At 38.1% G+C, this 25468-nt stretch overlaps 2 pseudogenes; one reads left to right on the top strand and one right to left on the bottom strand.

Moving 5' to 3' along the window:
* Positions 1 to 2680: 2680 nt before the first annotated feature.
* On the bottom strand, positions 2681 to 4965 carry LOC100946286 (annotated as a pseudogene).
* Positions 4966 to 6498: 1533 nt separating this feature from the next.
* LOC100945978 lies at positions 6499 to 10699 on the top strand (annotated as a pseudogene).
* Positions 10700 to 25468: the final 14769 nt, after the last annotated feature.

Raw genomic sequence — 25468 nt, 5'->3', positions numbered from 1 at the left:
AGGCAAATGATCCTTCTTGTCCACCATCTTGCCCCCTCCTCAGTCTTGGGTAAATTACTTAAGCTTTCTGTGCTTCATTTATAAAATGGAAGTAGTACTATCTAGCTCAGAGTGATTAAATAAGAAAATATGTAAAAATCCCCAAACACAGTGCCGTGTGTGTGTGTATGTGTGTGTGTGTGTGTGTGTGTGTTTAATCCTACTTCTCTTTGTTGCTGAGGTTGCTACTATTTTTGGCTATTAGAGCTTTTGTTTTGTTTTGATGTGCTTTGTTTTTTGCTAGTTTGGTTGTTTCTATTTTTAATTTTCATTTTTACTTTCAGGAACAAGGCCTCCTGTTTTTTCTTTTGGTTATAGTATTTTAGCCTCAGTTATTCTCTCTCTCTATTTCATTACTCTACATTCTCTTTTTTGATAGAAACTCTTCTACTTTTTTCATCTTTCCCACATAAATCGCTTGTGTAACATCTAAGATATCCCCTCTTTTTCTTGGTCTTTCTTCTTTCTTTCCTTTTTCCTCCTTCCTCACTCTCCTTTTTTGATAAAAATGTATTTTTAATTTACTTTATATTATTATTTTCTTTCTACTTTTCTTTTTTCTCTGAGAGCTGGGGTAGCACAGCTGTGGTCTGGCAGGGAGGTCATGGCAGTGTTCTGGCTCAAGGAGACCAAGAGATCATGCTCTAGGGAGCTCGTGATAGTATGGTGATTCCTAAAAGAAGTAAATATAGACTGACCATTTGGGTTTTTTTTTTTTTAATTCTAGGTTCTCTTTAATCACTGAATTTCAGTTTTTACAAATAATCAGTTCAGGGAACTAAGGTTCTGAGGGGGCAAACAGTTATTATACATGAAGGACTATTACATGCTCCATTTTTCTGTAAATATAACAGATGAGTTAAGAAACATTGTCACAGGAACAAAAAAAAATGTTTTAAGCCATAGATCACTGCACATGTACTTACAAAACCCTACAAGCATGCATTTCTCCTTTATTTAGAGGACTTAAATAGATGTTTGAACATTAAGGCAATGACAGTTCTAAAACATAATGAAATTCTAAGTTAAGGCTTTATGTTTGAAACCCATACTCATAGGCAACTGTGACCAAAGCAAACTTTTATCTACTAGGTTGAATTCATCTACCTTGGATATGTTATTTATTCATTACCAACCCTTCTTTTGTATCTGGTAGCAAAATCATCAATTTACTTTAATGAATTACTAGTCTCCTTAGGTTTTATTTTAAGGAGATAGCCTTCAACAGCACAAGTGTGTGTGTATGTATTTTTCTCTCTCTTTTTTTTTTGTAAACTTAAGAGAACATACAGGCTGCTCTTATCCTTATCTGCCTGAAAGTTGGCCAACTATTAAGAATTCAGGATTTCCCCAGTACAGAAAACCCCCAAAGCATAGTTGATTGTACTCCCATCTCAAAACACAGTAAATGTTCTTGATCATTGAGACAGTAAGTTCACCTCTGTTTTCTTTGAAGAAGACTGGTATTATCCTCTTTTAAAGAATAAAGCCACAAAATGCAGAATACCATATTTTATACAAACCTGTCATTCTGATTGTGAGCCTCAAGGCACAAATGTCCTTGCTACACCAATGTCTTCTCTTACCGAACGGAAAGGCTGAGTGAGTGGTAGATGGAAGAAAACGAATTTAAAACAATTTAAAATAATTGAAGATTACACTGTTGCCCTTGATATCAAGCTTAGTAGAAAAATGCAAAGTGTTGAAGTCTAGGGGAGAATGTCCTTTTCTCTTCTCACTTTTAACACTGAGAATTATGACACTCAGAGCCAGTCTATGGTGCACTTAAGGAAACAGCTCCAGAGCTGCACTCTGGCCTACTGTGGAAAGCACACCCAGGATGAACTCATGGGCAACCCTGTGTTTCCGTGGTTTGCACAACTTACTGTTATTTAGCAGGATCATTATTTACACTGTGCTTGCTGCTCTTTCTAGAGGCAATAATTTTAAAGCAACAAATTCTTATGAAGAAAGTACTATATACACTGACACTGGTATCAATAAGAGCTCACATAGAGGAGGGAGAGCAGACTATATGAAAACTACCTAAAAAGCTACAGACAGCTGTAGTTTTACTTGAAGTTTTCAAATTAGAAAAGAGATGTCAAAGCAGATGAAACTGTAGGCAGAGGAAGTCTACAACCACAGAAGCATTGCTATTTAAATCTGATGGTGGCAGCGTTGGGTTTCTTCAGATGTTACTATCAAGAAACAGGAATTTCTGAAAAGCATGGTCAAAAATATTTTATGTGAAATTTAAGTACATTACACTCAACTAAAATGTTTTAAAGATTTGAGAAGCTTGTACCCTAGCATCTGGTAAGCTTGGCTTCAGCTAAATGGCTATCTAGGTTTTATGGGTGTGAAATAATATTTTTTAAAGATGGAGAGACTAGCTGTAAAAAGGCAAATGTAGGCAACACAAAAAACAATTATTTAAGATCAACATCTTACACTTTATAATACACTCACATTTATACACCAATTTCATGTTTACAAGTACCAAAGGCAAAGAGCTGCAAAGAAGCTAAGCAACAGCATCTTCAACTACATTCAACAATACTAATACTGTTGTCCCCATTCCCCATTTCCTGAATCCAGAGGAAATGGTAAATGCCACCCCCATACATGGACTCCACTTTTAGAAGTTGGAGACTCTGTGTAGTTCAGCACAGGTCTGTATTTCTACAGAGCTGAACTGAGATTCCATAGTGTTCCAGGCCAAATCAGCCAGAAGAAAGTCATCCATTGCTATTTGAGTTTCATTGCTGGTGAAGAACAAACTCCCCAGTGTCTCAAAACCAGAACTCATGGCCTGTGTCTCTGTGCTGTTCAACTGAACCTTACTTTCCAGAGGGGATATGTTTTTAGCAGGGCAAATTCCTTCAGTTTGGGTCTCGGTGTCAGATGAGTCAGTACTCATGGAAAGGCTGGACTGTTTCAGAACATTTCCCAGAGGCAGATGAGGGCTACTGTCTAAAAATAAGTTTAAGTCTGTCTGTGTCTGTGTGTCAAACATCTCAATACCTAAGAAGTTGGAATTTCCCCTACATCCATAGGACGGAGCAAAGGTGTCTGCGAATAAGAAGTCAGTTTGGATCTCTATGTCCAGAGATTCTAAGACTGGTTCAGTGTTTATGGTGCTAAGTTCACTCTCTTCAGTTTGAGTCTGGATATTTGAGGCTGAAAAGAACTCTTCAATGTCAAAATCTATTCCGGGATTCTGAACTGGGCCAGATGGGAGCTGGGTGTCAGATCCAGGATTCGTGTCAGACAAAAGGCTACAATTATCCAATGTCTGACCAGGCAGATTACTTGACAAGATGTTTTCTAAATCACTTAATAGATCCATGGTTTGGGTCTGATTATCTGTCATATTCTGTGAAGGAAGCATATTATTCTGTGCACTGAAGTTTATAATTGGTGCAGATTTCTCAGCATATTGATTTAAAATCTTAGGGTCATTCTGAGGCAACAAACCCTGGGTTACTGTCTCTTTTAACGTGCTGCTTATGATACTATCTTTACCAACACTGTACTATGAATAAACACTCTCAAAAATGTCTCCGCACATTCCAGCTTGGTCCATCTGTATGTGGTTATCTGTCGGACTCTGTATTCCACTGGTCTGAGTTTCTCTGGAGACCCCACTTGACTGGAAAAAAGTGTCTATAAATGCACCAGTCTGAGCATCAATGGATGAAGTTACCTTAGAGCTGGGCAAAAATGTCTGAGTGTGAACACTAATGGGAAGAGATACTTGAGAATCAAAAGACAAGTCAGTCTGGGAACAAGACACAGAGGAATCAGCGCTAGCCCACTGCGTAGAAGGTGTAAAGTTTTGTGAGGCATAAGACAGATCTGTCTGTACATTGATCAAAGAAATGCTGTTCTTTTGACATGTGTTCCCTAATTCTGGTAAAGAATTAGGTGGACTTTTATCCAAGTTCACTTGAACACCTGTACTAACTGGCTCAATTTTGGAAAGAGGTAGGCTTTCCTTAAGAGAGTAAGCCTCTGAATCTAGGCCGAGGATCAGGGTCTCTATTGCCAAGGGCAGTAAGTGCACAGCCCCTGTTGCAGAGCCCTGTTCAACACCTAATACCACAGGCTGGGCTGAGGAGTCGGCTATAGGCACAAAGACAGGCACAGGATAAAACTGCATCACAGGTAGTTTAACCAAAGCTTTGGTAAAAGCAACTTTTGAGGATATCTGGGAGGTGCTGTAAGCTTCTGCTTCCTCTCATTCGAGCCACAAGAATCTTCAAAAGGAGCTACTGGCTTTATTTCTGAAGCTTCTAGTTCTTGAGTGTCTGGTTTAGGGATTGGCTGGTTGCTCTGTGATTCAATGGTCTTATTGGACAACTCCTGGCTTTGCAGGCAGTTTTCCATTTTCCTTTTCTTACTGGGTGGGTCTCTGTGTTCTGGTGGGATCTCATGGCCAGTTTGGTAGATGGGGCACTGCAGTGCGATCCTGCTAGCATAGGGACAGACACACGTGCACTGGAAGGTCTTAACACAGAACTCCGCTTACCTCTTCAAGTCTCACTTGGTGCCATAGGAGTTGCTGCACTTACTACATTTATGCTTCTTCTCTGCATGCATTTTCATAAAGTGCTGTTTTACAAGAGAAAATTGAGAAAATGGTCTGTCAGGGCATCCTTCAATTGGGCAACAGTAGAATTTTGGCACGGTTTTCAAATATTTTGGATTTACTATGCCGTCCTGCAGGCCGTGGCTCTTGACCAGGTGCATGTTGAGTGCCAGGCTGTTGGGCAGGATCTTGCCACAGCTGCGCATGGTGCACAGAATGCTGGTCCACACGGCCCGAGACAGCTTGCTCACTGACTGCTGAATCAGCTCCCAGGCTGGCGGCATCAGGGCTGCGGGCCGTGGCTGGCTGCCCCTCATCCGGGGTCCTGGGGGCCCCCATGGGCTGGAGGCAGTGGCGGCTCCCCTTGCGGCTGCCTGAATGACCTGGGCACCCGCCACTGCCTCCAAGGCAGCCATGGCTCCCACACGGCAGCCAGCCCAGCTCACAGTTAGACTGACCATTTGATCCTACCAATCCTGGGTAGATCCAGGTATCTACTTGAATCATTTTATAAAAAATGACACCTGCACTCAAATGTCTATCACTGCACAATTCACAATTGTGAGGATGTGGAATCAACCTAAGTGCCCATCAGTTCATGAGTGGGTAAACAAAATGTGGTATGGATATACCATGGAGTACTACTCAGCCATAAAAATGAATGAAATAATGTCTTTTGCAGAAGCTTGGGTGTAACTGGAGACTATTATTCTAAGTGAAATATCTCAGAAATAGAAAACCAAACACCATATGTTCTCACCGATATGTGGCAACTAAACAATGGGTACACACAAACACAAAGAGATGTGAAGGACATTGGAAATCAAAAAAAGGCAGAGGCATAAAAACTTCTCTATTAACTACAATAAACACTATTCTGGTGATAGGTGCACCACAAGCCCTGAATTAAGTGTTATACAAGGTATTCATGTAATAAAAACCATTTGTAGCCCCTTAATATTTTGAAATTAAAAAAAATAAAATAGTGTAAAATTACTTTGGTAATTTGATAGGTAAAAATGTTAGATTGCTTTAATTTGCCTTTAATTGCACATGAGACTATTTTCCAGTACATTTACTATCTATTTTTATTTCATGTAATTTGTTCACAACTTTTGTACCTGTATTTACTGAGGGTCATATTCATTCCTATGAAATATTCATACTTTAAAATTTTTGAAACTTTTTGTTTGGTTTGTTGTCAATTATTTTGGATTTTTCTTGTTTTTAGATTTTATTTTGTGTTCAGATATATCAATATCTATTAGATGTATAACCCAGCATTTGTGGAGATTCAGAAAGGACAGAGCAATAACTTGCAAAACGTTTAGAGATATTGGTGGCTAGAAAATCCTGAGCCTATTTGAAACTCTTTGGTATTGGGACTGTAGTAATAATGATAGTTCATAAATATTAAGTGCTTACCAGATGCCAGACACACTGCTAAGTGATTGTTTATCTAATCTAATACTTATCTCAACCTCAAGAAAAAGGCAGAGAGAAGTTAAAATAAAGTCACGTTTCTAAGGTCACACAGCTGGTAGCAGCTCTCTCATGATTTTGAAGTTTTAACCACTGTGGTCTATTTCTCTGGTGTTGCATCTTGAGGGCCTTCACATATGGTCATATAAGTAATGCAGAGACTCCTAAGGAGTCTATTCACATTGTAGTCCAGGTTACTGGTACTCCCTAAATTTGTGCCATGAATAACTTCCATGACTATGTGTAGCTTTCTTCTGTGTCTTCTCTATGATAAAGGAATTTTGGAGAATAAATTTGGCCTTTCAGGATAAGAGATCTGACTGTGGAAATATGCTCAAATTACTGCTGCCTTCTGAATCTTGATTTTTTTCATATGAAAAGTAATGGGTTCAACAATTAATGCTTCCCAAAGTGTGACATGGGTTCCAGAAGGGTATGTTTATAGATGGTGGCTCATGTGATAATTTCTTTAACAGCTAGAAATTATTTTATGTTTATCTTCTACTTGTGGTATATTAGTGGTTATCCACTTATAATTGTGGTATAAAGTTTCCTTTTAAAATAAATTTCTGTAAGTAAAAGGCTAAGTTGATTTAAATAAAATATTAACTGTACAGAGAGTACTTTGAATGTTATTTCTTTATTGCCTGCTTCTTTCAACTGGAATATAAACTTCTTGGGAGCAAGACTTTTGTTTGTCTTACTCACCACTATATTTCTGGTTCCTAGAGCAATGCTTGAAATATAGTAGGTACTCAAGAAATCATGTCAAATTAATTTTTAAAAGAATGAACTGGCTGCTACACCAGCTCTATGGTCATTCAATAGACTACTGCCTTTGTGGGCAGCTGCTGTCATCCTCTGGGTTGTCTGGTCCAGAGTGGCAACAACATGGAGGAATTTGACTCTGAATCTTTTCACCTTATGGGAGCATGAAGCTATGTGTCATCAGGCGGAGAGTATAGCAAAGATGATGTAAATGAATTATTGAAGGAAAATGAAGTGGATGGTAAAGAGCAGGAGCATAAAACCGAAGGAAAAAAAATAAAGGTTCAGAGCATTTCAGTCAGGAAGAGAAAACAAGGTGGCCTCATGATAGAAGTAGAGGAAGAGGAGGATTCCAATGCCGAATCTGAAGGGAGTATCAGTGAGAAAGAAGATGAAGCTGCAGAGAAGAAAAAAGGCAATGGATCAGAGGATGCAAGGAAAAAGGAGGATTCAACTCTGGGATCAAAATAAAAAATGCCCTCAACTACACAAGAGAGGAGAGGAGACTGGAGAAACGAGTTCAAGTAAATTACTAGTCAAAGCAGAAGAGTTAGAGAAACCTAAAGAAACAGAAAAAGTGAAAATCACCAAGTATTTGACTTCACTGATGAGGAAGTGAGGGTGACTAAGGGAGTAAAATCTACATCTAAAGAAGCCAAATCCTTTTTCAAGCAAAGTGAGACAGAAAAACCACAGGCCAATGTCCCTTCAGCTCTGCTATCACTCCCTACTGGGTCAAGGTTTTCATCCAAAAGAAATGAAAACATAGGTCTACTAAAACAAACAAACAAAAAACTTACACAAGCATGTATTATTTATGATAGTGTAAAACTGGAAACAGCCCAGGTATCAATAAGTAGCAGAATGAATAAACGAAGTGTGGATGGCATAGTGGATGGCATAAATGTATTCATGATCTATGTACAAATGACTTAATAAAATGAATAAATAGTCTTTTCAAGGAAAAAAAAAAACAACCTCAAAGTGTGGCAATAAGGAACAAATTGTTGTATACATGGATGAACCTCAAAAACATTGTGTTTCAGGAAAGAAACCAGACACAGAAGAATAAGCAGCATATTATTCCATCTAAATAAAGTTCAAAACTAAGCAAAGATAATCTATGATGATAGAGGTATGATTGATATTTATTTTTCTCCTGTGTGGGTAATTGGCTGGGAAAGGAACTTTCTGAGATGATGGAAATGTTCTATATTTTAACTATGGGTGTGAGTTGCACAGGCATGTGCATTGGTTAAAACTGATGGGAGAGAAACAGTACCTTTAATCTATACATTTTACTGTACTCATGTATGTTTAAATGCCAAAAAAATGTGGGGGTTGGGAGGTGAGGGAAGATCCTAGTATATGACTGAACCATAGGCTATTTACCCATGTACCCTGATGTCAGTGCATAAATTTTGACATGGGCAGGGGAACACAAATTGCTTTTTGTCCCCATTTATTCAAGACAGGTGCAAAGGTAGGCAGTGCTGCTCCTTTGATTTCTCCTTGTAAGCTCCTGGCCATCAGTGCTTGATGCCTCCACACAATAGATAAAGCAGTGCCTTGTGGCAGAAGAAGTCTGTCCTGAAAAAGTGTAAAATAACTCCCATTTCCCATTGAAGGAGACCTGCTGATAAAGGCCCACATTGTATGTGTGTGTGCATGTGTGTGAGTGTGTGTTTTAATAACTGGAATTTGCTTCATTTTTGTCATAAAGACTGACTTATCTGCCTGAGAGGCAACCTTACAAATAATAGCAAATTGTGCTACCTGGACTTAGTGTATGTACTTGGGGATGAACCGTAGAACTTGGTTATTAGTATATTAAGGGGTGTACTGAAACAAATTATGATTCTGTAAAACCTTTTTATATTAGGTCTAGAAAAGAGGTCTAGCTTTTATTATTTTATTATTTAATTTATGGGGACATAATATCTCATCAGCATTTCCAATGGAGAAACAATAAGTTGAGTGATTTTTGCCTAATAAGGAGACTTTAAAACTAGGTATAGAAGAAAGACCATTTTATTTTATCCTCATCTCTGTCCTAAAGGACCTATATATACTCACTGTTTTTGAAACCTAGCTTCATGCTGTCTTAATGACTAGGTCGAAATTGAGTTTATTTCAGTTTATTTCCTTAATGTTTGGGTAATTACTTAAGTGTCAATGCACTTCACAGGGAGACATCGGGAACTTGCTCTAAAATAATGGCCCTTACACCTTAGTGTGCCCCTAGTGAAAATTCCCATAACTTTCCTCCCTGAGAGTCTGCTTCACTGGGTCAGGGAGGGGGCTATAGAGTTTGCATTTTAAGTAACTTCTGGAGATTCCAAAGCAAGTAATTCTTAGTACTAAGAAACACTAAATATATAACAAATATTTGAGGGACAATCAGGAAAGAGGACTTTATTCTTTGTATTTGTCAGGCACTGTCAGGGTGTGTAGCCACTCAAGAACAGGAGTCATAACCGTGTGTATCACTGGCATCATTATGGTTCAAACACAGAGTAGGAATATAAGACATTTTGATTGAGTAAAGTAATTAAAATAAATAACCTATACATAGAAATGCTATCAAATACAGCTCAATTCAGGAAAGGATCACACATGTAGAAAACTTTTATTAATAATATGTAAGAAACATATTAAGTGATAACAGTATCCAACGTAAAACATGACAATGTTCAAAATTATGAAGAAGTTGGGTGTAGGTGTGCATGTCTATAGTCCCAGATACTCCGGAGGCTCAAGCAGGAGGATTTCTTTATCTCAAGAGTTCAAGACCAACCTGAGCAACACAGTGAGACCTCTTTTTTTTTTTTTTTTTTTTTAAAGAAAAAGGAAAAGAGGTCAGGAAGGCAAAGATACTAATATGGCCAAACTGAAGGCTCTCCAGGGAAATGCTCTTTGCATTTTTTATCAGGCAAAAAAAAAAATAATAATAAGATTTATTAACCCAAATTGGTTGCCAGTGATTTCTTTTTTAAAATCACAATGGGGGGGGGAAAGATGGCCAATAGGTACCAGCCTCTGAAAGAAGCTCCTGTCCAGAGGGAAGAATAAAGTCCAGAAAATACCCAACAAAGTTGAAGACTAGGAGCCCAGCTGAGAGAGAAGAGTGATATCTGCAGGACACCTCTGGTGAGGCAAGTTGTGACTCCTAGAAAGCAAACCACAGGTACATAATAAATCCAAGGAAAACTGACCATCCCCTCCCCCAAGTAACTTGTGTTTTTCTCTTTGTTTTCTCTTCATCTGCTCCTATAAGTTTCCTACAGGTGAGAGGTGAACTGAGGACTTATTATCCCACCCCACGTGAGAGAGATAAAGGAAGTGGGGTCTACTCCCCCAGAGGGACTCTGCTGAGACTCCAAACCCTCTGACCAGGCAGAAAAATCGAACTAAGTTTTCACTGCCATTTTGAATTTCCAGTCCACCCTTCCCCACTTGCCTGAAGAGACAAGGAGAGGAGACCCAAGAGCAGCACCCCCCCACCCCAGCAGGACCAAGTGCCCTGTCCTGGCTCTGTAGCCAGAGAATTTCTTGAGCCCCATGTTCCTCAAGCTGCAGCTCCTGGTGCTCCATACTGTGGCATGAAGCCCCCCAGGACCAATCCAGCTGCTCCATTCCCCATGCTGAGGCTGCTGGCATTCTGTGCTAAGGTGGGATGTCCCCAGGACTAATCCAGTTGAGGAGTTTCCCGTGCTGAAGCTCCTGGTGCTCCACACTGCTGCAGGCTACCTTGGGGGCTGCCGCTCAGGACTGATCCAGCCATCCATTCCCTGCACCCCAGGCCCTGTGGCCTGAGACTGTGAGTGGACAGTCAGTTGAGAGGGAACAACACTGGAGAGGTGATACCCTGAGGTGATGAGCAGCAGCTGCAGCAGCAGGAACAATAAGGCTGACACATCTGAGGTTTTTCTGCACAGACACGCCCTATCTCTCTGGGCAACCAGAGGAAGCTGGCCTCTTCTCAAGTGATAGCTACTGGTAGAATGGTTTGGGGACAGTCTTCAAACAGTGCAAATTCAGCATGGGGCAGAATCAGCAGAAAAACTCTGGTAACTGGAATAACCAGAGTAGATCAACTCCTTCAAGGTAGGATGGGGCAAATGCAATTGAAGATCCCATCCATAAACAGATGGCTGAGATGTCAGAAATTGAGTTCAGAATCTGGATAGCAAATAAGATTAACAGAATGGAGAAAAGGAGGGAATTAGAATATCAAATTTTTCAAAAGCTGACTCAAGAATTCAATGATTTCAAAGATAAAATCACCAATGATTATGATACACTGAGGGAAGAGGTTGCAGTCCTCAAAGATCTGAAAAATAGAGTAGAAGCCCTCAGTAACAGAATGGAGCAGGCAGAAGAAAGGATCTCTGAAACTGAAGACAAAGCTTTTGAAAGCATCCAAGCACTCAAAGATAAAGAGAAATGGAGAGCAAAAATGGATCACTCTCTCAGAGAGCTTGAGGATAATTCGAAGAAAACTAATATTCGGCTTATAGGAATCCCTGAAGGTGATGAAGTTGCTTCACAAAACATGGAGGCTCTTCTTCATGAAATTATGAAAGAGAACTTTCAAGACATGCCAAGAGATTCTGAAATTTAGAGACCAGACAGTTTTAGAACCCCTGCATGACTCAACCCAAACAAGACAACTCCCATGCACATCATAATTAACTTCACTAAAGTTAATATGAAAGAAAATTCTGAAAGCAGCTAGATGTAAGAAAAACATAACCTACAAGGGGAAGAATATTAGAATGACCACAGATCTCTCTGCTGAAACCTTTCAGGCTAGAGGAGGATGATCATCTACTTTTAATTTCCTAAAACAAAATAACTTTCAACCCAGGATCCTGTTTCCAGCTAAACTGAGTTTCATTTATGATGGAGAAATTAAATACTTTAATGAAATTCACAAGTTGAAGAAATTTGCCATAACTAAACCAGCTCTCCAGGATATTCTCAGACCTATCCTCCATAATGACCAGCACAATCCTCCACCACATAAGTAAACTCACACAGAAAATTTTGATCAAACTTCAAATTCCACAGTGGTAAAAGGATTAAAGATGTTCACTGGACTTTTGAAAATTTTGATATCCAAAATTATACCAGGCTTATCAATACTCTCAATCAATGTGAATGGCTTAAATTGTCCTCTAAAGAGGCACAGGCTAGCTGACTGGATACAAAAACTCAGGCCAGATATCTTTTGAATACAAGAATCTAATCTTACCTTTAAAGACAAATATAGGCACAGGGTGAAGGGATGGTCATCCATATTCCAGGCAAATGGAAAGCAGACAAAAGCAGGTGTTGCAATTTCATTGGCAGATACAATAGGCTTTAAACCAACAAAAGTAAGCAAGGATAAGGATGGTCACTTTATATTTGTTAAGAGTAACAATATGATGAGATCTCAATTATTAATATTTATGTACCCAAACATAATTCACCTCAATTTATAAGAGCTACTCTAATAAGCATGAACAACTTGATTTATTCCAGTTCTATCATAGTCAGAGATTTTAATACTCCTTTATCAGTGTTGGATAGATTCCCCCAACAAGAAGCTTAGCAAAGAAATTTTAGATTTAACCTTAACCATTCAGCGTTTGGATTTCACAAACATCTACAGAACATTTCATCCTAACAAAACTGAATACACATTTTTCTCATCAGCCCACAGAACATACTCCAAAATAGACTACATCTTAGGTCACGAGTCTAAACTCAGCAAATTTAAAAGAATAGAAATTATTCCTTGCATCTTCTCAGATAATCATGGAATAAAAGTTGAACTCAGTAATTACAGGAATCTGCAGACTCATACAAAAACATGGAAGCTAAATAACCTTATGCTGAATGATAGGTGGGTCAGTGATGAGATCAAGGAGGAAATTATCAAATTTTTGGAACAAAATGATAATGAAGATATGAGTTATCAGAACCTCTGGGATACAGCAAAGGCAGTCCTAAGAGGGAAATTTATAGCACTGCAAGCTTTCCTCAAGAAAATGGAAAGAGAAGAATTTAACAACTTAATGGGACATCTCAAGCTACTGGAAAAGGAAAAATACTCGAATACGAAACCCAGCAGAAGAAGAGATATAACCAAAGTTAAAGTTGAATTAAATGAAATTGAAAACAAAGGGATTATTCAACAGATCAATAAATAAAAATATTGTTGTTTTGAAAAGGTCAGTAAAATAGATAAACCTTTGGCCAACCTAACCAAGAAAAAAAGAGTAAAATCTCAAATTTCATCAATTAGAATTGGTAAAGACAAAATAACAACAGACCCCTCAGAAATTAAAAAAAAATCCTTAATGAATATTATAAGAAACTTTATTCTCAGAAATATGAAAATATGAAGAAAATCAACCAATATTAGGAAGCACACCACATTCTAGGACTTAGTCAGAATGAAGTAGAAATGTCAAACAGGCCTATATCATGTTCTGAAATAGCATCAACTATACAAAATCTCCCTAAAAAGAGAAGCCTAGGACCAGATGACTTCATATTAGAATTCTACCAAACCTTTAAAGAGGACCTAGTATCTATACTACTGAACCTATTCCAAAATATAGAAAAAGTAGGAATACTACACCACACATTCTATGAAGCAAACATCACCTTAATCCCCAAACCAGGAAAATACCCAACAATAAAAGAAAATTACAGACCAATATCACTAATGAATATTGATGCAAAAATATTCAACAAGATCCTAACCAACAGAATCTGACAACACATCAAACAAATTATACACCACGACAAAGTGGTTTTTATCGCAAGATCTCAAGGATGGGTCAATATACGTAAATCTATAAACATAATTCATCACATAAACAAATTAAAAAACAAAGACCATATGATTCTCTCAATTGATGCAGAAAAAGCTTTTGATAATATTTAGTATCCCTTCATGATCAGAACACTTAAGAAAACTGGCATAGAAGGGACATTTCTCAAATACATAGAGGCCATCTACAGAAAACCCATAGCCAATATTATACTCAATGGAGTCAAATTGAAACGATTTCCACTCAGATCAGGAACCAGGCAAGGTTGTCTCCATTGTCTCCATTGATCTTTAACATTGTAATGGAGGTTTTAGTCATCACACTTAGGGAAGAAAAGGCTATCAAGGGTATCCATATAGAATTAGAAGAGATTAAACTTTCACTCTTTGCAGATGATATGATTGTATACCTGGAAAACACCAGGGATTCTACTACAAAATTCTTAGACGTGATCAAGGAATACAGCAGCGTCTCAGGTTACAAAATAAACACTCATAAATTTGTAGCCTTTATATACACCAGCAACAGTCAAGCTAAAAAATAGTCAAGAACTCTACTCTGTTTACAGTAGTGCCAAAGAAGATGAAATATTTGGGAGTTTACCTAACAAAGAATGTGAAAGATCTCTATGAAGAGAACTATGAAACTCTAAGAATAGAAATAGCTGAAAATGTTAACAAATGGAAAAACATACCATACTCATGGCTAGGAAGAATTAACATTGTTAAAATGTCCATACTACTCAATGCAATATATAATTTTATTGCAACCCTTATTAAAGTTTCATGGTCGTACTTTAAAGATCTTCAAAAAATAATACTTCATTTTATATGGAATCAGAAAAAAACCTCGAATAGCCAAGACATTACTCAGAAAAAAAACAAAGCAGTAGGAATCACACTACCAGACATCAGCCGATATTATAAGTCCATGGTGATCAAAACAGCATGGTATTGGCACAAAAACAGAGAGGTAGATGTATGGAACAGAATAGAGAACCAAGAGGTGAACCCAGTTACTTACTGTTACATAATCATTGATAAGCCAATGAAAAACATTGAGTGGGGAAAAGATTCCCTATTTAACAAATGGTGCTGGGCAAACTGGGTGGCAACCTGCAGAAGACTGAAAGTGGATCCACACCTTTCACCACTAAATAAGATAGACTCTCATTGGATTAAAGATTTAAACTTAAGACATGAAAATATAAAATTACGAGAAGAAAGTGTAGGGAAAACACTTGAAGAAATCAGCCTGAGTGAAAATTTCATGAGGAGGACCCGCCCCCATGCAATTGAAACAACATCAAAAATAGACTACTGGGACCTGATCAAACTAAAAAGCTTCTGAACAGCCAAGAACACAGAAAGTAAAGCAAGGCAAGGAGACAGCCCTCAGAATGGGAGAAGATATTTGCTAATTATGTCTCCGACAAAGGTTTAATAACCAGAATCCAAAGAAAACTCAAATGTATTAGCAAGAAGAGAATAATTGATCCAATCTCAGGGTGGGCAAGGGACATGAAGAGAAACTTCTCTGAAGCAGACAGGCTCATGGCCTACAGATATATAAAAAAATGCTCACCACCCTTAATCATCAGAGAAATGCAAGTCAAAACTACTTTGAGATACCATCTAACTCCAGTAAGATTAGCCCATATCACAAATCCCAAAATCACAGATGCTGGTGTGGTTGTGGAGAAAAGGGAACACTTCTACACTGCTGGTGGGATTGTAAACTAATATGTTCCTTTGGAAAAACATCTGGAGAACACTCAGAGAACTAAAAATAGCCCTGCCATTTGATCCTATAATTCATCTAATAGGTATATATCCAGAAGACCAAAAATCACACTACAATAAGAATATTTGTATCAGAATGTTCGTTGCAGCCCAATTCATAATTGCCGGGTCATGGAAGAAGCCCAAGTGCCCATTGACCCACATATGGATGAATAAATTGTGGTATATGTACACAATGGAATATTGTGCAGCCATAAAGAAAAATGGAGACTTTACCTCCTTCATGTTTACATGGATGGAGCTGGAAAAAATTCTTCTTAGCAAAGTATCTCAAGAATGGAAGAAAAATTATCCAATGTACTCAGCCATACTATGAAACTAATTTATAGCTTTCATAGGAAAGCTATAACCCAATTATAGCCCAAGAATATGGGGAAAGGGGAGAGGGAGGGGTGTGGAGGATGGAGGATGGGTAGAGGGAGGGTGATGGGTGGGATCATGTCTATGGTTCATCGTATAAGGGTACATGTTAATCTCTCTAAATGTACAATAAAAATGTCTTAACACAATAACTAAGAAAATGACATGAAGGCTATGTTAACCAGTTGGATGAAAGTATTTCGAATTGTATATAGTAACAGCACTCCATACCCCATGATAGTATTAATGTACACAGCTATTTAATTTAAAAAATCAAAATAATACAGTGCAGTTTGAAAAGTCAAAATGTCTGACCCAGTCCTGGGTCCTACTTTCTGGGGACAATCATCTTTAAACTCTTAGCTATTTCTGTAAACATATTTGTCCATATTTTAAAATGCCATACTTATCATACTGCTGTTTTTTGATATATAAATTGTATACAGTATTTATTAACTTCCTCTTCTCTCTTGTTTTTAAGAAGCATTGATTCCTGTTTTAGAAGATCATTTAGCATTCTAGTACCACCCCTGTGCCTTGACTCTTCAATTCTTTTTTCATTCTTTGAATTTGATTACTTTATAACTTGGTGTTAACCTTATTATCACTGTGTTAGTATTGTTTACTCCTGAGCCAGAGAGCTGACTATTGGTGTATTTACTGTATTGTACATATATGTATATTTGGTTGGTTGGTTTTCTATGTCTTCACCACAATTTTTTTCTAAACTCTTTAACAGAGCTATAAAATTCCTCTTAAAACTGTTTTATACTATATTGTGCTGTATTCTATATATTTACTATATTGTATACAATATTCTATTGCATTTTGTAATCACTAGTCCCGTCTTTCTCCTCCCAACATCCCTATGGAGACTTCTGCCTCCTGCTAAAGTTTGGGCTGTTTGTTCTCTTGACTTTCTGAGCACATGTTATTCTGAGACTGCCTTTTGTTCCTCTTTGTGGAGATCTTCTGTTTCTTGGGTACAATATCTTCCTCTTCTAGGTCTATTTCCCTATTTTCATAGAGCTCATCCTCCAGTAATTTCCCAAGGAAAAGTGTTATGGGAGAATGTTATCAAGACTCATTCCCGTGGGGGAAGTGGAGCAAGCTGTATGCCTAGAAACGTCTCCTTATTAGCCACTTGCACTGAGACAGGGGAAAGAAAATTACAGCTGGTAGAACCTACCCAGAAACATCACTCTGGGGACACGGTGAAGCAGTGATGGACTCCAGGATCCAGCAAAGAGGTCTGGAGCTGAGGAAAATCATCACAGAAAGTAAGTGCTTGCGAATGGTCAGGGAATGGCTGGCCAGCTCACCTGTGAAGAACTGGGGACAGGAAAGGGCTACCCTGCTATTTTTTTTTTATTTTAGTTTGGGCTACACTGCTCACCAGAGCTGATTTAGAAGGCTTAAACAAGTGAGTGGACTCAAACAACATCCAGTAGCTGGGATTGAATACAGGGTGTGGTGGATCTCCCATTGGCTTGGCTACTAGCTGGGTGCCACTACTGTGGGGAGGCCATGCAGAAGAAATGGTATGCAGGGTCCCAGTACATAGCCAGCACTAGTGTACCTGTTTAACTCAGGCATTCAACCTTCAGGTGATCTGAGATGCCTCTGCATCCCTGGGAGGGCCACTGTGTTGTCAGGAGCACTGTTGATATACCTGGGGAATCTGGAAAGAACTTTGGGATCCCAGTCCCATGGAAACTTAATGTCAACAAAGCAACTAGACTCTGATTGAGGGCCCTAAGTCAGGAAGGCAGGACATACAGCAAAATCATTGTATTTTTTCTGTCTCATAACACCATTGTGCCACCTAGTGTCCAGGAAATCATTACTATGTGTGTGTGTGTGTGTGTGTGTGTACACATGTATATTCCCATATATATTTCTTTAGTATTTTGTTACAAATTTTTCCTTACATATTTCTTCTTATCTTTTTTGTTGTGGTGGTTGTTGGTGATTTTGATTCTGTTTTTATTTTTGTTTGGTTGTCTGTTTTTATTTCTATTTTACTTTCTTCAATAGGACGGGCTTCTCCATTTTTGTTATGGTTTTGAAGCCCCTTTTAGTCTCTCTTTAATTTTTATTTCTCTCCCTTTTGGTATATTTCTATACTTCTTATCTTTCCCACATAAATTTCTAATATAATAGCTATGATATTCTTTATTTTTCTTTATCTTATATAATTATATTTTTACTTTTCATCTATTTTTATTACTTTTTTCTTTTCTCTGTATGCTCTAGGGTGACAACATTGGTCTGGCTCAAGGAGGTCACAAACTCACAGTCTAGGGCAGCAGTTCTCAACCTGTGGGTTGCAACCCACAGGAACTGTATTAAAGGTTTATGGCATTAGGAAGGTTAAGAACCACTGGTCTAGGGTGTCCTTCTAGTTTTGGCCATTGAAAGACAGTATTGGTAGATCACCACTGTGAGTTACTACTTTTTTTTGTTTGTTTGTTTTGCAGTTTTTGGTTGGGGTGTGTTTGAACCTTTGGCATATGGGGCTGGCACCCTACTCCTTTGAACCACAGGTGCCACCCTACCATTTTTTTTCCTCTTTCTATATTTGGTGGAGGTGGAGTCTTGCTTTTGCCCAGGCTGGTAAGCAGCTCCTGACTTTGATGGCTCCACCCAGCCCAGTCATGAGTTGGGAATGGGCAGGGGTTGACTGCTTCTGGAATTGTGGGTGTGGCAATAGAACCTAGCTGAGCACCACCATTTCTCCTTTTACTCTGTTTCTGTCCTTTGCTTTTGCTTTTTAAGAATTATTTTCTTTCATCACCATTCTGTTTTTTCTTTTTTTTCTCTTCTTTCTCCCTTCTCACTCTTTACCCTTCCCTTCTTTTTGTCCACTAAAACACCTGAGCTCTGAGACAAGGTAATTTAAAGCAAAGAAGGTAGTGAGAAGCAAAAACTAGGGGGAAGAACAGGAATGAGAAGAAAACACATATGTAAGGGAACAAACAAATATTTTGGAAACATGAAAAAGTAAAACAGAGCCACATCCCCCCAAGGGATAATGAGCCATCTACTGCAGAGGATTCTACCTATAAAGAATTAATAGAAATTATAGAAAAGGAATATAAATTATAGATGGTAAAGGCAATAAAGGAAATTAATGAGAAAGGGAAAAAACAGAAATTAATATGAATGAAAGATATAAAAATGTAGAAAGGATATGGTGGAACTTAAGGAATTGAAGGAGTCAGTCAGAGAACTTAAAGATACAGTAGAAAGTATCAATAACATATTATGAAATGTAGAAGAAAAAAAATCTCAGAGCTAGAGGATAAAGCTCTTGATCTAACCCAGGTAGTTAAAGAGGTAGAAAAGAAGCCAGAGAAAGCAGAACATTCACTAAGAGAATTATGGAACCTCACAAGGCTCTATATTTGGTGGAGGTGGAGTCTTGCTTTTGCCCAAATTTACACTTTCTCTGTATTCTTTTCAAAGACATGAATTGTAGGAAACCCTGACGGGGAAGAAGAAGATTCCAAAGTAATGGAAGCCTCACTGGAGAATATTGCAAATGAAAATCTTTCAAGTTTCAGTAAACTTGATTCTTAAAATATCCCTCTAAAAGCAGATTCTTAAACACTGTTTAAGGTTTTGTTGACACATGTAGAACACCTCCAAGACACATTGTAATAAACCTATCCAAAGTGAAGACAAATGAGAAAATTTTGCAAGCAGCCAGGAGTAAGCACCAGTTGACCTGCAAGGAAGATCCATCACATTGACAGTGCATTTTTCAGATGAAAATTTCCTAGCCAGAACAGAATGGTCATGTACCTTCAAACAACTTAAATAAAACAATTTCAGCCCAGAATTCTGTATCCTGCCAAACAAAGCTTCAAAATCAATGGAGAAATCAAATCTTTTATGGATATCCAAAGATTGAGGAAATTAAGCACAACAATACCAGCTCCACAGGACATACTTCAACCTATTCTGCACACTGACCATCACAATGTACCACTAGCAAACTAAACACCCAGAAATTGAAGGGAAAAAATCTGGCTTCCATCATGGCATAAAGCATAAAACTGAGGAATGGACTTTCACAAAATAAGATGAATAGAACTTCATCAAACTTATCAATTATCTCAATAGTTGTTAATGGCTTGAGTTTCCCACAGAAGAGGCACAGCCTGGCAGATTGAATCAAAAAGCACAAGCCATCCACACACTGTTTCCATGAAACACACCTTACCTTGAAGGACAAAACAAAATTCTGGTTTAAGGGATGAAAAACAATATTTCAGGCAGATGGAATCATAAGAAGGGAGGGGTTTCAGTCTTATTTCCAGATGCAAGTGGATTTCAAATAACTAATATTAAGAAAAACAAAGATAGGCACTTCCTTCTGGTCAATGGAACAATACAAAAAAGGACATTTCAAATTAAAATATTTATGAACCCAACTTAAATGTTCCTAGAATTATGAAACAGACTTAATTGGTCTGAGCTATATGGTATCTCATAACGCCATAATAGCTAGGGACTTTAACACTCCTTTTCAGAGCTAGACAGATTCTCTAAACAGAAACTAAACAAAGATACAAAAGACTTAAATGTAACCCTACAACAAAAGTGTTTATAGACATATACAGAACACATCTTCCCAATTCTAGGGACTATGTGTTCTTGTCACTAGTCCATGGAACATACTCCAAAATAGACCATATCTTAGGATACAAATCAATCCTCCACAAAATTCAAGAATTGAAATTGTACCTTAAATTTTCTCTGAGCACAAGGCAATAAAGGTGAAACTCAACTCCAACAAAATTTTCATCCCCATACAAAGACATGGAAATTAAGCAATCTTATGATTAATGATAGGTGGATCAAAGAAGAGATAAAGGAGGAGAGATAAAGGAGGAAAATGTTAAATCCTCAAACATAACAATGAATCTACAAGTTACCAAAACCTGTGGATTACTGCAAAAACAGTCCTAACAGTGTAAATTATCCCACTAGATGTTTATATCCAAAAAACAGAAAGAAAGCACATAAATAATCTAATGAATCATTTTCAAGATATGGAAAAGTAAGAGTAATCTGACCCTAAACCTAGCAGAAGAAAAGAAATAACCAAAAGTATATCCAAAATTAATGAATTTTATTTAAAACAAAAGAATTGTACAGAAAATTAATGATACAAATGGTTAATTCCTTGAAAAGATAAACAAGATCAATAAACCATTGACAAGATTAACTAGAAACATAAAAGTAAAATTTCTAATAACCTCAATCAGAAGTGAAAAAGGAGAAACAACAGATAGAAAATAGATAGAAATAACAACATAGATGCAAGAGATTATGTCTGGATAGTATAAAAACTTATTCCCCAGAAATTTGACAATGTGAAGGAAATAGACCATCTTTTTAGACTTAACCAAGAAGAAATACATCTCTTGAACTGACCAATATTAAGCACTGAGACCGAAGATACATTAAAAAATCTTCCAACAGGCTCGGCGCCTGTGGCTCAAGCGGCTAAGGCGCCAGCCACATACACCTAAGGTGGCGGGTTTGAATCCCCACCGGGCCCGCCAAACAACAATGATGGCTGCAACCAAAAAATGGCCAGGCATTGTGGTGGGCGCCTGTAGTCCCAGCTACTTGGGAGGCTGAGGCAGGAGACTTGCTTGAACCCAGGAGTTGGAGGTTGCTGTGAGTGTGATGCCATGGCACTCTACCCAAGGGGATAGCTTGAGGCTCCGTCTCAAAAAAAAAAAAAAATCTTCCAACAACAACAACAAAATACTGGACTGCTGGGGTCCCACCCCGAGGGCAGGGTCATTTAAGACCTGTGGAGCTGATGGCAGTCAACTGGAATAAAGTAAAGTTAGAAGTAGTGAAAGACAAAGAGGACACACAGAATAGATTTTTCAAAGGTGGGAAACACAGGGGGCCATTTCCCACTCTGGTGAATGGCCCCAAATATTACACTCAGGTTTTATTGAAGGCTATTCCCTCACTAGTCTAGAGGGTAAACTGAGGAAGGGAATGAAAATGTCAGCAGTTTCTCTTTGTAAGCACATCAGCTTTGTTTCTATAATCATTAACTGTGAGGGCCTGAGAAGCCTTGATAAATCTTAAACCTGAGCCTTGTGTAGGGACAGCCTCCTATCTGTATTTACACACACAGATTCCTTGGGGGGGGTGTTAACCCACTGGTTCACTGTAGAATAAAACACCACTGGTGTCAGTCTCCTCTGAAGAATCAGTGGGAAACAGAAATTTTCTTCGCATCTCTTCCACAGAGGCATCTTCCTCTGTGATAACTTATACAAGCTCTCCTACCCATATTTAAGGGCTTGATCTGTTCCCTTGATCTCTGCCCTGGCCAAATACAAATCTCCACAATGGGTATTTGCTTTGGCTGTTGACTGGGCAGGAAATAGCCTAGTTGATGTCTTTTGGCAGGCCTTGCAAGCAACTCCCTCTGTAGCCATTGTTTCTTCAGAGTGTTCATAGACCCAGCAGGGGGTGTTCAAAAGCTGTATCCCCTACAGACCAGGCTTCTAGGAAAAGCAGAAACTGCTCAGATAAGGAATATAGCAGCTGATTTAAAAGTGAACTAGCTAACCTGTTTTTATTCCACCTTGATCAGCTTATTTCTCTGTTTTTCTGTTGTTTTTTTCCCTTGCCAAAAATGGGGTCTTTGGTTCCCATTCTGCCTGCCCTGGACTATATGGCTTTACAGCAGAATTCTGTCAAACCTCAAAGAAGTTATTGTACTTACATCACACAACCTATTCCAAAACATTGAGAAGGAGGAAATCCTCCCCAACATGTTCTATGAAGCAAACATCACCTGGATACCTAAACCAGGAAAGGACCCAACTAAAAAGAAGACCTACAGATCACTTTCACTAATGAATATAGATCAAAAAACACTGAATAAAATCTCAGCCAATACATTACACATACACATTTAAAAATTCTACATCATGAAAGAGATTGGAGGCAGAGTAAGATGGTGCAGCTGCGTGTGGTGAGATCAGGGAGGAATGAATCCAGCCACTTCTGGCTGGTGGGGATTGCCCAGAAACATCACTTTGCAGGCACAGGGAGGCATCTGAAGACTTCTTCAGGAGTCCAAGAGGAGGTAGGGAGCAGAGGAGAAGTGGCACAGAGGGTGAGTACTTCCATGCTAGCAGAAACAGGCAGGTTTGATGCTTTGGGAGTTACTTTGGGAGAGATTGGGTGAGTGAGTGATCTGGAAACAGAGCCCAAGGGCTGGGACTGAGCCATTAGGTGGAGCAGAGCTCTTGTTGTCTGGCTACAGACTAGCTGCAGCCATTGTGGGAGACTTGGATTGCAGAATGAGCCCACAGGGTCCTAGTGCAAGGCCAGTTCTGGTGCACCTGATAAGCTGGGCAGCCACCCCTGGGGAGATTTGAGCAACACGTGCTTTCCTGGGAAAACAACTGCATGGTCAAAGGACACAGTTTTGAAAAGCAGAGGTGTGTCTATTAAGCAGGCTGATGAGAACTTCAGGCTCATAACACTGAGGGGATTGTGAACAAAGAAATCAGGAAGACAGAGCCAGGTCTCTTCAGTAAGACAGAGGCTTCCACCTTCAATCTTATTCAGCTGTATCAGCACCGTGATTAGCATCTCTTACCCTACAATGTCATTTGTTGCCCAGGCAACATATGGCAACACACATACACACACACACACACACACACACACACACACACACATTTTACTTTAAAAAAAATTCCTTTTCAACTTTTGTTCCCCAAATATTTTTTCTCTTTTCTAGTAATTACAATTTTTCATTTTTTCCTTCTTCAACAGTAAGGGCTTCACTTTTGCTAGTTTTTCTGCTTCCATTGTTGTTTTTTCCCCCCAATTTTATTCCTTAAGATTTTTTGTTTGTTTGTTTTATTTTGTTTTACAGTATTTTTATTAGTTCATTTTTACTTTCTTCAATAACAAGGTTTCCATTATTGTTACAGATTTCTACCTTTTTCATTCTTTCTTTCATTTCCATTTCTCTCTTTTTCCCTCTCTCTCTGTAAATACTTTAGTACTTTTTTTCATCTTTCCCACATAAATTTCTCAAATAACAAGTAAGATATACCACCCTTTTTAAAGCCGATATCATTTTATTTTCAATACTCTTTATATACTTCTATTATTTTTTTTCTAATATGTTTCATTCTTTGTAAATATGTATTCCATTTATAGAACAGAGCCTCACTCTGAGGCCCAGGATGGAATGCCACAGCTTTTGCCTGGCTTAAAAAGAACTTAATCCCCTGGTGTAGGGACTCCTTCTAGCTTTGGCCATTGGAAGCATGCTAGTGGAAAACCGATGATTTTGTTTTTGTTTTGTTTTGCTTCCCTATTTGGTGAGGTGAGTTCTTGTTTCTGCTCAGCCTGGTAAGAAGGTATGAGCCTTGAGTGACCCACCTAACCCAGTTTCCCCCAACCTGAGACTGGGAATTCAGGTTGAGAGTCAAAGCTGCTGAATGCCACTATTAAGACTATTTGATCATGATGTATATATATTTTGAATATGTATCTTTATTCTATTTCCTAGGATTCTATTGAGTATTGAATATTTTGTATCAAAATTCATTAGTGAAATTGTCCTATAGTTTTCATTTTTTGATGGGTCCTTTCCTGGTGATGTTTGCTTCATAGAACGTGTTAGGGAGGATTACTTTCTTCTCAATGTTTTGGAATGGTTTCTGCAGTAAAAGTAGAAGTTCTTTGAATGTTTGATAGGATTGTGATGTTGTCAAGTCCTAGGATTTTTTTGTTCAGGAATTTTTTATTGTTGCTTCAAATTTGGTGCTTAATGTTCATCTGTCCAAGAGATCTATTTCACACTGGTTAAGTCTAGGGAGATGATGTGATTCCAGGTATTCATTCAATTCTTCCACATTGTCAAATTTCTTGACATAGGATTTCTTGTAGTAGTCAGAGATAATCTCTTATATCTCTGTAGTATCTGTTGGTATTTCCCCCTTTCATTTCTTATTGTGGTTATTAGAGATCTTACTTTTCTGTTTTTAGTTAATATTGCCAAAGGTTTATTGATTTTGTTCACCTTTTTGAAGAACCATTTTTTGTTTTATTAATTTCCTGAATGATTATTTTGTTTACAGTTTCATTTATTTCTGATTTAATTTTGGTTATTTCTTTTCTTCTCCTATGTTTTAAATTGCATTTCTCTTCCTTTCCAGTTCCTTGAGGTGATTAATTAGGTTCTTTATATTCACTACTTCTGTTTTTGAAATGTGGGCATGTATTGGATGGCCTTTGCAGTGTCCAATAATAAGCCACATGTGCAGTGGTGGTCTCATAACATTGTAATGGAGCTGAAAAATTCCTATCACCTAGTGATGTTATAATGTCATAGTGCAATTTGTTACTAACTTATTTGTACTGATGTTGGTATAAACAAACCTGTATTGCCAATCATATATAAGTATAGCACATACAATTATATATAGTGCATGCGACTTGATAATAAACCTCTTTTTTTTTTTTTTTACCAGATAAAGGCTTGTTTTATTTAAATGATTGATCATCAGTCATGGAGGCCA

The sequence above is a fragment of the Otolemur garnettii genome, unplaced genomic scaffold, assembly GCF_000181295.1.
Source record: "Otolemur garnettii isolate 467f Iridium unplaced genomic scaffold, OtoGar3 scaffold00290, whole genome shotgun sequence".
NCBI classification, from domain to species: domain Eukaryota; kingdom Metazoa; phylum Chordata; class Mammalia; order Primates; family Galagidae; genus Otolemur; species Otolemur garnettii.
Note: the sequence above shows the minus strand (reverse complement) of the source record. Positions and strands in the feature narration are given on the sequence as shown.